At 40.0% G+C, this 14,196-nt stretch overlaps 1 long non-coding RNA gene across 1 annotated transcript; it reads right to left on the bottom strand.

Moving 5' to 3' along the window:
- Positions 1 to 10,347: 10,347 nt before the first annotated feature.
- Positions 10,348 to 13,685, bottom strand: LOC132642478 (uncharacterized). The gene is made up of 3 exons (XR_009583190.1): positions 13,334 to 13,685; positions 11,853 to 11,908; positions 10,348 to 10,921 (listed from the first exon to the last, which is right to left on the bottom strand). It is a non-coding gene; the product is annotated as an uncharacterized LOC132642478 (long non-coding RNA).
- Positions 13,686 to 14,196: the final 511 nt, after the last annotated feature.

Raw genomic sequence — 14,196 nt, 5'->3', positions numbered from 1 at the left:
CATTGTTGTTGGCTTGGCCGGGTCAAATTCCCGGATTATTGTTGTTGATTTGGGGCCGAGCCGTATTCTCGGGGTTGGTACATTTACAGGGGAAATGCTGCCGAAAGTTCGGCAGACAAAGTGTTGCTTTAAAAAATTAACTTCTAAAGGCTCTAATCAAGTTTTGGTAAACATGACCAATTTGTAGATTTTGGCGGAATTGGAACGTGAATTTGGAGTCGCATAAGAAGCAGAAAAGGTATGTAAGGCTTCATCCTTCCTTCTATGGCATGTCTTAGATGTAATATGTTGGGTAAGAACCTCGGGGACCCTTCTACCCTCCAGAATCCGCATCTAAAGTTTTCCCTTTTTCAATCAGTAGGATTGAATTAAAAAGTGTGCAAAATGTTGGAAGAATGTCCTAAACCTCTAGAACTCGCATAAATAGGACCCGATGACCCTAAAACCCTCACAAGTAACGCCATGACAGGTAACATATGTAAATTTGGTATGCCGCCTCATTTGATCCGAGGTGGGCCCACTGTTCCCAGATTTACCTTATTGTCCCGCTCGACTTATTTTGAAGCTGAATCCAAAAGAAACTTTCGATCCTTATTCCATTACCAAATGACAAGTACTGTACCTATCCCAATGAGAATACTTCTATGACGATAATGATAACGATGACGTCAGAAAAGAGAAAATGCCTATGATAAGTACGACAAGAATGATTCCTCGAATAAGAATCTTGAGCTAAGAATCCAATGTGAATATGAAAGTGCTGTACTAGTTTCTACAAGACTTCAAAGCATATGAATTGACGGTTATAATGCCAATGATCTTATTCTGTGTCTCCTTTTAAAGCTATTTTCCGTTGATAGTCTCGCCTTATAATTATCGTTCCTTCAAGGTGAGACAAGTGACCCGATTATTCCATAATGTAATCGGAGGGTTTCGATCTTACGTCACTCCGATGGACACATGACTTTCTTTGGGCTCTCATGCATGCCAATTGTATGACATATGAATATAAATGTGAATATGTATATGTATATGTATATGTATATGGGAAAGGGGAAGGGCCAGTTTTATATCACCACCTGATTCAGCTGGATTTCGTCCCGGACGCGGGATGCCCGGACGCGGGATATGGGAGAGCCGGATACGGCGTCTGTATTTGTGATATATATATATATAATATGTTGGGACACTGTTGGGGAGGGGGGTGGGAGAGCCGATGTACTCGGCGTCTGTGAATGTAAAGGAAGGACACCGTTTTCTGAAATGTTCTGTTTTCTGTATATGTAAATAAGAAACACCGTTTTTCTGAAAAAGAAACTAAACATGCATGACATCTGCAGAAAGGCAATCATATGTACAGGTTACATCTGTCCCAGAATAAGCTCCATATGTCTATTCTGTCATTATTCATTCTGCATATTCCTTTATTATGTTACTATCCATGCTTTACATACTCAGTACATTGCTCGTACTGACCCCTCTTCTTCGGGGGCTGCGTTCATGCCGCGCAGGTACTCCTAGATGATTAGAAGACCTTACTGAAGATGTTCCAGCGGAGATGGCTAACTCCATTTGTCCCGGAGGATTGCCAGGTCCAAGTATATGCTATGATGTTTTGTTCTATGTTAGAGACTTTGCAGACAAAGCAATGGGTATTGAGTTGTCAGTCTGTAAGCGGCTTCAGCAGCCGATATGTTATTATGTCTTATGTCACGAGCCTTATATGATGTCAGAGTTTACTTATGAAAAAAAAAAGATATATACATATTGGATAGCTTACTATGTATTTCTTTCCTTACCGATTCAAGAGTTTCTATATGTAACAAGAGTCAGCGGGTTCGCTCGGCTCCGGATATGGGGTCGGGTGCCCATCACACCCTAGTAAAGTCGGGGTGTGACACTCACTACTCCGTTCGTGGATGCCTCAATGTGTCCCCCACTAAGCCCGGACCATGATATGTTGTCAAGCGTATTCCACTGCATTGTTCTCCGTGCCTCGATGTGAGGGGGCATGTATACATGTACATGGGTTGTGGAGTATGCTGTGCCATGTACACATATTCTGATATGATATGATACGATCTGATATGGCCATCTGATATGATATGTTATGTTACGGGGTTATTCCCCTTTTCTGATCCTTATGTGTTGTGGCACCAGTGTCGGGGGGTGACCCCGTTCTGTCTGCCGAGTCCCTTGGCAGGGGCCGGATATGATATGGCATATGTTTCTGTACACACTCTTTATGTTTTGAAAATATGCATTTGATACTCTGGATATCACACTCACTTTTCTGTACGTTCTGTTCCGGTTATGATTTTGTTCCGTAATGGGACCAGGTATGACATACGTTTTCTGCAAGTACTACTTATGCTTTATGATCAGCGTATTGCTAATCTGGATATTCCGTTCAATTTCTGTATCTTCTGCTTCGATTATGACTTTGTTTACTACGTTCCGTGCTTTACATACTCAGTACATATTTCGTACTGACCCCCTTTCTTCGGGGGCTGCGTTTTCATGCCGCGTAGGTACTGACGACAGATTTGCTGACCGCCTGCCTAGGACATCTATTCTGCTATTCTGGAGTGCTCTTTTGTCCAGAGCCTATACCTTGGTACAGTCTACTACTGTTGTATATATGTATGCTATTCAGGGGTATGACGGGGCCCTGTCCCATCTTATGATTCTGTCACGTTCTGTAGAGGTCTGTAGACATACTTGTGTGGTTTCTGTATATGTTTTGGGTTGATATGATCTGTGATAGCCTTATCGGCTTCCTTGTGCTATAACTGTTCATTTGTGACAACTAGTAGATTGACTCTTACATTGATATATTATGTAATATGCTGGTTTGGGTTATTAGGTACGTTCGGGTGTCCAGCACGGACACTAGTCGCGGCCTACGGGGTTGGGTCGTGACAGTGTCATACACTTGTCTTAAGCCTTTAACATAAAGTCCCTTTAGAATCTGCCGAAATTCGGGCCGCATCTCCCTTGTTTATGTGCCTAGCCCGAAATCATAATATCAACAACCAACAACACAACAACAATATCAACATCAACAAAAACATTATCAACACTAATATACTCCATAAAACATCCCCCACTATGTTTTCCAAATTCCTCAACTAACCAACTTGTAACACGACTATTTAATAACTCTATCTTTGTACGTAAACTGAAATCAACATCAAAAGGGAAAGATTCATACCTTATTCTTACTAGGACAACAAAACCTTCAAAATTAGTGTTGAATCCGAACCACAAAACAATACTATAAGCGCGACTACATGTTACCCGAGCCTCGATTAATACTCCGTCACTTTAATCCACTTACAAAATGATCCCTCAATGTTCTCTAGAATCTCTCAAGTGCTTTTGGGGAAACGAAATGGAGAAAAATGAGGTTTAGGATCAGATTTTGCCCTTATATAGGGGGTCAAATTCGGGTCAGGTCACTGTAGCAGTTTACTGTAGCAAGTCGGTTATTGTAGCAATTACTATAGCAGCCCGTTTACTGTAGTAGCATTTTTGCTCTATCAGCCTAACTTGTAACGTCCATAATTCTTTACTCCGATGTGGTATCGACAAGCGGTTTGTTGCGTTGAAAACTAGACTCGAAGAACTTCATTTTAGCCTTTTACTTTGCTTCAAAAATCTTCATCCACTAAAAGATATTCTTTCTCCAAGTTGGGCCAAAATTGCCCCTTATAGTTTCTTCCAAGTTTCAACAAATTTAATTTCCTTGATTCACTTGCCCTTCAATCCTTCCATAGCTTACTATACAAACTTAAACCCTTATAACCATAAGTTAAACACATATAAGCTCACATACCTCCTGAAAGGTAGCTCGAATCTCAACATACGAAACTACGGGGTGTAACATAACCCTTCTTTTACAATTAAATTAAGAATATGAGCATTGCATCTAGCATGTAGAAACTCATTTTGCAGCCATTCTTTCAAGTGCTTAATTGCGGTATCATTAGCAGTTGCATTATTAAGGGTCAAAGTGAGTGGACTTTCAATCTCCCAATCTATCAAACATTCCTCAATCCCTTTTGTAATTGTCTCGCCCTTATGATCTGGCGTTGGAAAAAAGTTAGGAATTTTCTTTTGCAAATTCCAATCAGCATAAATCCAATTAGCTGTAATAACCATGTAAGTTAAATTTTGGAGCAATGTCCATGTAGCACTACTAAGACACACATGTTGATTGTGAATAAGCTTTTTAAGCTTTTTTTTTCCTCATGATAAATTTTCAAACATTGCCTAGCAACAGTAAACGAGAGGGTACCTCAAAATTGGGAAAAACAACTGACATTAATTTTCTAAAACCTTGCCCCTCAACAACTCTAAATGGTTGTTCGTCAATGATAACAAATTCAGCAATAGCCTTCCTAACTTCATTGATCTTATATACAACTCTATCCAAATTGTTGGGACGACTACTACCTCCTTCTTCCCCTTTTTAATAGGAAAAGACATGAGTGTTGATTGCTTCCTGTCAATGAATCTAAAAAGGGATATTTTACACGAAACATTCAAATGATTCCATAATGCAGTAGTCCCATTTTTCTTACTCTCGGCTGCAAAGTTACGACCAAAGTAATCACTTTTTGCCATTCGCTTACCCTCTTTATTGAAAAATTTGTTAAAATGTTTCCAAATGTCTGATGTTTCTCTTCCAACCCCAAGGGCAGAATCATTTTCTAAAGATGTTTTCTTATGCTTTTTAGGGGGAGGACAAGTAACTGAATCGACATCTGTAGTAAGACTATTGTTACCTACTAGTTGAGGAGTTGTAGTAGCTATTGGAGAATCTTTCACCTCTATTATTGAAGTCACGGCTTCCATCTGTGACAAGAAAACATACAAACATTGGTAAAAATAAAATAAAATTACATAAAAATAATTAAAGACACACACAATTTCAGATTTGGGAAAAAGAAGAAAACGAAAGAAAATGATAACAAAAACAAAAAGAGGTTGCCACTTATTGAGAGAAGAAGATGAAAATTTAACATAGAATTGTAGTTTTACCTTGCAGGAACTAACTAGTTAGAGTTGAAAGAATTTTATATGCTTGAAGGAGGAGAAAGATGACTAAATTAGGTTTTTAATTACTTTATTTAGATACTGATGATATATGCCTAAGGTTCATGGGCTATATTTTCTTTTGCTTTGTAGTTGGGCCTAAAGAAACAATATACTAGAGTAAAAACTTTCATATATATGTAAAATTATAATTTTTAAAAATTATACGTATAATCGGTTTGATTCAGTTATTTTTTACTTAAAATCAAAATCAAATAATATTTTGTCCGTTTTTCATGTTAAAAATCAAATCAAATCAAACTTAAAAAATTTCAATTTTTTTTTGTCGGTTTGATTCGATTTAATGGTTTCCCGTGAACAACCCTACTCACAATAGTAAGGCATACAAAGTTTTTAACAAAAGAACCATGTTGGTAAAAGAAAGTGTGCATGTTGTCTTTGATGAATCCAGCCTTATATATGAAAGAAAACTACAAGACGACGATAAGGATCCCATATGCAACTATACTACTAGAGCAAGCAACACTCAAGAAGGCGAAATTGAAATAGGAGAACCACTAGGTGAAACAAGTCCATCTATCGGTGATGATCATGTCACACAGACAGGGGGAACCACTGAGGAGACCCCTGAACCAAGTTCACCACAAGAGGCTTATGAAGAAAATACTAGTAATGCTCAGGGGTCAGCCTTACGAGGATTCAAATATCAAAAATCTCATCCTATAGAAAACGTACTGTCTGATATTAATTCCGGAGTAACAACAACAAGATCCAAGTTAAAGAATCTTTGTGCCTTTAACGCATTCCTATCAGTTATTGAGCCGAAAAAGGTTAGTGAAGCTTTGCAAGATACAGATTGAACTATTGCTATGCAGGAGGAACTAAATCAGTTTGAAAGAAATATGGTCTGGCATCTTGAGGCCAAACTGAAAGATAGAACTATGATTGGCAAAAAATGAGTATTTAGGAACAAGCTGGATGAGCATGGGGTTGTCATAAGAAACAAGGAAAGGCTAGTGGTCCAAGGATACAATCAAGAAGAAGAAATAGACTATGATGAAACCTTCTGTTACACCTTGGAAATTTCTCCGTACTTGTATGATGAGTGGAATGATGAAGAGTTTAGTGAATGATGTTTTATTAAGTCGGGAATGGCTAATTAAGAATTTTTGGAAATAAGAAAGTCGCGGAAAATTTTTCAGCACAGTGGTCGTATATGGCACTATACGACCCGTAAAGTGATTTACGGACCGTATAGTGCAGTCGTCCTCCAGCTTGTCAAAAATCTCAACTTTCTGTAAATGTTGAATATGGTTAAATACGACCCAGTTTACGGCCCGTAAACTGGTTTACGGACCGTAAACTAGGTCGTAAACTACCATGTCCACCAGCCAAACTCTCTGTTTTTGGAATGCTTAAAAACGACCACAGTGGACGGACCGTAAATCAAAATACGGTCCGTATATGGTGGTTTACGACCACTGTTCACCCCGACAAGAATTCATTAAAGATCAGATTTTGTGATTTTAAAAAGGGACTTAGGCTTCATATTACTTCATTATTCATCCAACAACTCAAGAGACATTCTAGAACTCTCCAAATAATTCCTCCACAAGAATTCAAGAGAATTAAAGGGAATATCAACACCAACAACACTAATTTCATGGAATCAAGGGTAAGAACTCAATAAAGGGTCATCTAAGTGAAGAAATTCCCAAGAAGGTGGGACTAGGGTTTTGGCTAAGTGAAGTATTTCAACTTAAGGATTGTTCAACCATCATCCAAGGTAAGATTTATGATTATTCCATGTAGTTTGAAGTATTGGAAAGCTTAGACACTTGAAATGTAAAAGAACATAGAAATGGGTCATTATTGAGTGAATAGTGACATAAATGAATGATAGTGGAATTGAACTACGAATATTGAAGTGTTGTGAATACAAATACGTTATAAATGATGTTTTTATCATGAAACAAGCATTAAATGCATGAAAACGCAAGGATGAGCTAGAAGTAGAAATAAAGGAAAATTGGAGGAAAATGGTGGATTTTGCCAAATGTACGTAAATGACGATTGTCGATCATGATATTGCGAATAATATTATGAATATTGGGAGTTGATATAGAACGCAAGAAAAGTAGTATGAGCGAAGGAAGCATTGTCCGACTTCTCCTAGAATTAGCGACGCGTTCTTATAGTTAGCTCACTAATGTTAATACGAATTCTCTTATGAAGGTAACGACGTGATATCGACGGAGAACAAGTGAGCCATATCTTAGCAAAACGACCAAGGTATGTGAGGCTAGTCTTTCTTTCTAATGACATGAATCCTTTAACTTGAATCCCTATCCCTTTCATGAGTTCTTGCATTCTAAGAAGTTAAAAGCTCATACTTATGAATGTCTATATGAGATAAGTTATACGATACGATGACACTAGAATGATGATGATGTTATTCCTTGTCTACACTCACCTTATGTACTAGTCCTTTCAAGGTGAGGCGGAATGCCCATGATGGTTCCATAATGTAATCGGGGGATCACGACCTTACGTCACCCCGATAGAGTAAAGTTGATCATGAGCCAAATATACGCATTATGATAAGATAAGTATTTTATGATAAGCATATTACTATGAGCATTTACATTGAGCATGTCATGAGCATTTCACACCGGGCCTAGTTGGCCGGGCAGACACCGCTTCGGCGGGCGGCGATACGGATACACCACGACCTACGGGCGTGGGCAGACACCACTAGTGGGCGGCATGAGATGGTACCCCGGACGCGGGCTAATATTATTGATTATCACACCGTTCCGACATGGACGGGCAGCTTGCATATGATGCATTCATGTTATGATGATGAGTAAGATAACATGCATTACTTCATGTATGATTATCAGTCAGATTCAGTTGTCTCATATTGATGATATCCTCATGTAATTGATGTTTCCTTTTATTATGTACGCCTCTCATACTCGGTACAATATTCGTACTGACGTCCTTTCTTCGGACGCTGTGTTCATGCCCACAGGTAGACAGGGAGGAGAGCTTGGCCCAGGTCCTCAGTAGCTGTCAGCTGATAGATAGCACTCCATTGTTCGGAGGTGCTTATGACTATTCTTTTGATGTACATTCATATATGCATATTTTGGGCATGACGGAGTCTTGTTCCGTCCATGTATTCATTATGTTAGTAGAGGCTCGTAGATACGCAGTGTGGGTTAGATGGTCTCACAAGATGTTTTCATATGTATGTATATTATTTTGATGGCCAAGGGGCAAATGTGTATAAAGTATTTATATTTTGATTAAATATGATTTTTCCTACAATTGGTATGTAAAATTGATAAAAGAGTATTAAATGAGCAAGATAAGCAGTAGAATGAGCGGTGCTCGGTAACTTGCTCCGGGTACCCGTCGTGGCCCCTAGCTGGGTTGTGACAGAAGTGGTATCAGAGCAGTTCGCCCTAGGAAGTGTCTACGAGCCGTGTCTAGTAGAGTCTTGTTTATGGTGTGTTGCGCGCCACGCTAATAAACAAGAGGCTACATGGCATTTAGGAAAATGACCATCTTTCTTCTCATGAGATCGTGCGATAGAGCCATGTCTAGGATTATATCATTCCTAAAAGTGCGTTATGGTTTCAGAAAAATGCCGCCGAAAGGAAAAGCTACAGCTGCCCATAAAGGTAAAGCTACGACGAAGAAGCGGGCAGAAAGGGAGCCTCCGGCGGGGGTAGAGGAAAGTGAATCGCAAAGTGAGGCCGTGCCCAATGTCGAAGAGCAGGGAGGAGCCTCAGCTCCGATTCCTCCACCGGGTGCTTCGGGTCAACAAGTGTCCGGGGCTATACATTTATTGACGCAGTTGGTTGCCGCTCAGGCACAACGACAGAATGCGGGCCCAAGTGATCGTTCAGCTATTACAAGAGCCCGTGATTTCCTTACTCTAAATCCTCCAGAATTTTTCGGGTCGAGGCCGGATGAGGACCCTTAAGGTTTTATCGATGAGATGTTACGGACGCTAACACTTATGCATGCTTCTGAGACTGAATCTGTAGAGTTGGCCTCATATAGACTTCGCGACGTGGCGGTACTATGGTATAATAATTGGGTGATAACAAGAGGGGAGAATGCACCACCTCCCGTGTGGCAAGAGTTTGTAGATGCCTTTATTCGTCACTACTTGCCACCTGAAGTCCGCCGAGCTCGAGCGGACAGGTTCTTGAATTTGAAACAGGGAAGCATGAATGCCCGAGAGTATAGTATGCAATTCAACTCATTGGCCCGGTATGCTCCGACTATGGTGGCTGACATGGGGGACCGAGTCTATAGATTTGTGAGTGGTTTAGGACCACACTTGTTCAGAGATTGCCTGACAGCCTCTTTGCAAGACGGGATGGATATTTCCCGGATACAGGCCCATGCTCAGAACCTCGAGGAACGACAACGACAGCAGAGAAGTGATCGTGAGGGTGACAGAAGACAAGGTAAGAGGGCTAGATCTATGGGGGAGAGCAGTGAGTACCGAGGGGGACCGAGACAGACATATTCTAGGCACTCAGGTCAGTCAGTGACTATTGCACCTCCTAGATTCTCAGATAGGAGGGTTGACCGTTCTTTTCAGTCAGGCCAGGGGCAGAGTTCGAGGGCCTCAGATTCGCAGCCCAGGGGAGACTTTAGCCAGAGGATACCTCCAGTGCCGCGGTGTAGCCAGTGTGGCAAATTACATTCCGGACAGTGTCGTCAGGGTTCGGATGCTTGTTATGCTTGCGGGCAAGTCGGTCACATGATGAGAGATTGCCCCTCAGCAAGAGATAGAGCTGCGACTCAGCCTACAGGTTCAGTAGTGGGTTCTTCTTCAGCACGCCCGACAGCACAGACTCCTCAGACTACAACAGGTAGAGGTAGAGGTAGAGGGGGAATATCTACTTCAGGTGCTGTTCAGCCCCGTGTGTATGCTCTAGCTGGGCGACAGGATCTCGAGTCATCCCCAGATGTTGTCACAGGTACCTTGACCATATTTTTCCGTGACGTATATGCTCTGATTGATCCAGGTTCTACCTTCTCATTTATTACTCCGTATATCGCTGATTGTGTTGGGGTAAGACCTGAGCCAATTAAACCTTTCGAGGTATTCACTCCGGTTGGTGATCCTGTAATAGCGAGACAAGTATATAAAGACTGTGTAGTCATTATATGTGATCGCCAGACGACAGCGGATTTGATTGAATTTGAGATGATAGATTTTGACGTAATTATGGGTATGGACTGGTTGGCATCTGTCACGACCCAACCCCGTAGGCCGTGACTAGTGCCCTACTTGGGCACCCAGACAGACAAACATATCAAATCGTAACACACTTATCCAAATCGAATCACATACAGATAGCATATACGGCCATAAACACTATATGCCGTCTCAAACTATGTCGAACTGTATCAGACACATTTCGACGCAAACATATACATATACTTATATCAAAAAGCCGGCAAGGCTATCAAATGTATCAAAAGCCGACAAGGCTATCAAAAGTATCAAAAGCCGACAAGGCAAACAGATGGCGCAACGGCCCAAAACATATACAAAGTGCACGCCGACAAGGCTGCCATAACGAACAGGGTCATACAAACACATCTGTACAGAAGTAGGCATACACACCCACAAATACGTCTACAAACCTCTAAACAGACCAAACGGATCATATGGCGGAACAGGGCCCCGCCGTACCCCTGAACAAATATATACATATGCATCAAACAAGTATATATACCAAAATGTAGGCTCCGGAATAAGAGGAGCACTCCAAACAGCAGAAGAGGGTGTCCTAAACTGGTGGATCACCAAACTGTGCGTCTGTACCTGCGGGCATGAAACGCAGCCCCCCGAAGAAAGGGGGTCAGTACGAAATATGTACTGAGTATGCAAAGCAGAAAATACAGAAACAAATCTGAGGCATAAACGAAATAGTAGTACAGAACATAAGTATAAATTCAACATATCAAAATGTTTATTTTAAAACATAAGTCATGCGTAGGGTACAGAAGAATATGGTCGCCCGCCCGTCGATGGCGCCATAACACAGCATAACACCAGAAAGTTTCAAATCTCCGTATCCCCGTCACATATCATATCACAACATAACGCCATACACAGCATAACACCAAATATATGTGGAACCCGACCCTCTTTTGCGAGTAGCTCGGTGAACCATAAACACAGCATAACTCCGGAGTATATCAAAGTGCGCACGATAACAGAACCGGCCCGGGACTCGGCGAAAGGAATAACAAAATGCACGAATAGAGTCGTGAGTAGTCATATGCATAAAATCATTATCATAAATTCAAACATAAGTAAAATGATCATATTTGAAATCAGAATAATAGTCATACCAAATTCTTTCAAAGATTCTCCGAATTACATAAAGGAAAGTCGCGGGACCCACGGACGGGTATCGACCCGAATCGGGCCCGCTCATGGAAAACATACTCATTATACATCATGCAAACTCTTATGAAAATATTTTGGAGCAATCCGAGCACTTATGTGAAAGATATGGCATTCGGAAATTTCGAACTTCTTTAAAGTGAACCCTTTTTATGCAAAATTCGGAAAACGATTATTTCAAAGACATAAGGGTTCATATTTCATCAAATCATACATAAGAGTGCCAAAGAACATATACGGATCATAACATGCTCGGATTTCGGATTTGGAATTTCCTTAAGGCTCTAATTTAGCCTATGTAAAACTAAGACATGCCAAAAAGAAAGGAAGTTGCCTTACATACCGTTTGTCGTCTGTACCAATTCAATAATTTAAACTCGTCTCGATTGGCACTTCAACCTATAACAATGGTAGCATGTCCGTCAAATTGGTGGTTGCTAGTAAACGATAAGTCGTTCTTGTATAAAAACAAGTGGGCAGCACTTCCACTACTTTCACACATCCACAACTCACATACGAGGTCAACAACATCAATAACAAGACACAACTCAAGGACATAACAAAATCAGCCCCATATGCACTACATACACCATTGCTATCATTCTTTCTCTTTACATCCATGGAGTACAACAACCACAACAACAAAGTGATTAATACACTAATTCCTTATGTTTATCCATCTCCTTTAACAATGTTAGACCAGCCATCAAGAACAACCCATACTCCAGCAAATATACTACATATATTGTACATAATCATAACTATAATCCCTGCATTTCGACTCAACAAGAGCAGCCACGAAAATTACAACAAACAGCCCCCAAAATGTCACCACAAAACAGCCACGAAATTTATAACAAGCAGCCCCAAAACAGCCCCAAAATTCATCACAAAACAGCCATGAAATTCATCACAAAACAGCCACGAAATTCATTACAAAACAGCCCCAAAACAGCCCTTAGTTACCACATAACAATGACCGATAATCTCATGAACATCTAAGAATATACCAAGCAGATCGCACACACTTCGCATACGATATTTTATACGCTTCTTTCCTCCAAGTTTGATGATTCACATCAGTAACAACATGAACCTCTATATGCAAGAAAACTATCGTAACATTACAACAAGTTCTAAAACAGCCCCATCCATTATAACGTCACAATACAATCTTAACTATCCTTAGTTCTCCAATTCCTCAAGAACAGCCCCTAACTACAATTTAACCATAACAATGACAACCTGAAATAGCCATATAATCACATGAGATTTTCCACCAAAAACCTTATCAAAACAGCCCACAACAACAACAACATCAACTATTATATGCAAGGAAACTGCTCTAATTTCACAACAAGTTCTAACATGATTTAAACTTTCCTTTCGCCTTTTTCACATAATCCATAACATTAATAACAACAACCATCCATGTACAAGAATTACTTCAATTTTGTTTCAATAGGAAACCCAAAACAGTCCATCAACACTACAACATCGAAATACAATTTTCGACCTTTATTCCACAAAATCACAAACACATGGAATCAAGTATAATTTTTACCATTGACAACAACCCCTATACATGTCAATAACCATATTTTCAGCCCTTCAACATAAACAATTATCTACAAATATCATACCATAATAGTGACAACACTAATCAAACTCAACCCAATTAAAACAACTCCAAATCTGCCCACTTTTAATGCCAACTTTAATCAAACAATTTTATTACTTCCAACTTCACATAATACAACTTAATAGATCCATTACAACATCATTAACTCCAATCTTATAACGAAAAAAAAAACGAAATCTTACCTTAACAAGTTGGCTTCTTAATTTGGCTAGAAGTTGTGAAATGAACTAATACTTGTTCTTGTTGCTCCAAATGACTAATCCACGTTATTATAGCCTTCCTAACTGGTTGGAATACTTTGAAAATCTGATCTTTTTGATCAAGGAATTCGAGCTCCAATTTTGCTAGCCATGGCCAAATGCCATGGCTTATGCTCTCTCTCTCTCTCTAGCTAGGTTTTCTTGTAATGTTGAAGGTGGAAAATGAGCTCTTGCTCATCAGATTTTTTTCCTTATATAGGCAGCCCTTAAGAGTGACAAGTGTCCCACTCAAGGCTTGAACCAATTAAATTTGGCCACATGTCTTGGTGGGGCCCACTTAGTGCACTAATGACTTGTTTAGTGAAAATTAAATTTTTAACCCCCACTTAATAATATAATCATGGTAAATTAATCCAACTTTCCATTAATATTTTTTACACTAAGTAAAATTCATAAGACATTCATTTTCTAATAGAGACCGGAAATTAAAGATTTCTGTTTCGTGCCCGAAAATGATCCCGTCTTTAACTTGAGTCGATTCTCTTGCGAATAACTCGACGTATAAAATTATGGGATATAACAGCATCGTGCTATGCTAATGTTTGTTGCCGGACAAAGGTAGTTCGATTCCAATTTCCGGGAGAGCCCATACTTGAGTGGAAGGGTAATACAGTTTCCCCAAGGGGTAGGTTTATTTCCTACCTTAAGGCGAGAAAGATGATAGCCAAAGGTTATATTTGTCATCTAGTTTGGGTTCATGACACGGAAGCGGAAGTGACAACTTTTTAGTCTGTCGCGGTAGTGAATGAATTCCCAGATGTGTTTCCCGACGAGTTACCAGGCCT

The sequence above is a fragment of the Lycium barbarum genome, chromosome 5 (genome assembly GCF_019175385.1).
Source record: "Lycium barbarum isolate Lr01 chromosome 5, ASM1917538v2, whole genome shotgun sequence".
NCBI classification, from domain to species: domain Eukaryota; kingdom Viridiplantae; phylum Streptophyta; class Magnoliopsida; order Solanales; family Solanaceae; genus Lycium; species Lycium barbarum.
This window is presented reverse-complemented; position numbering and strand designations above follow the sequence as displayed.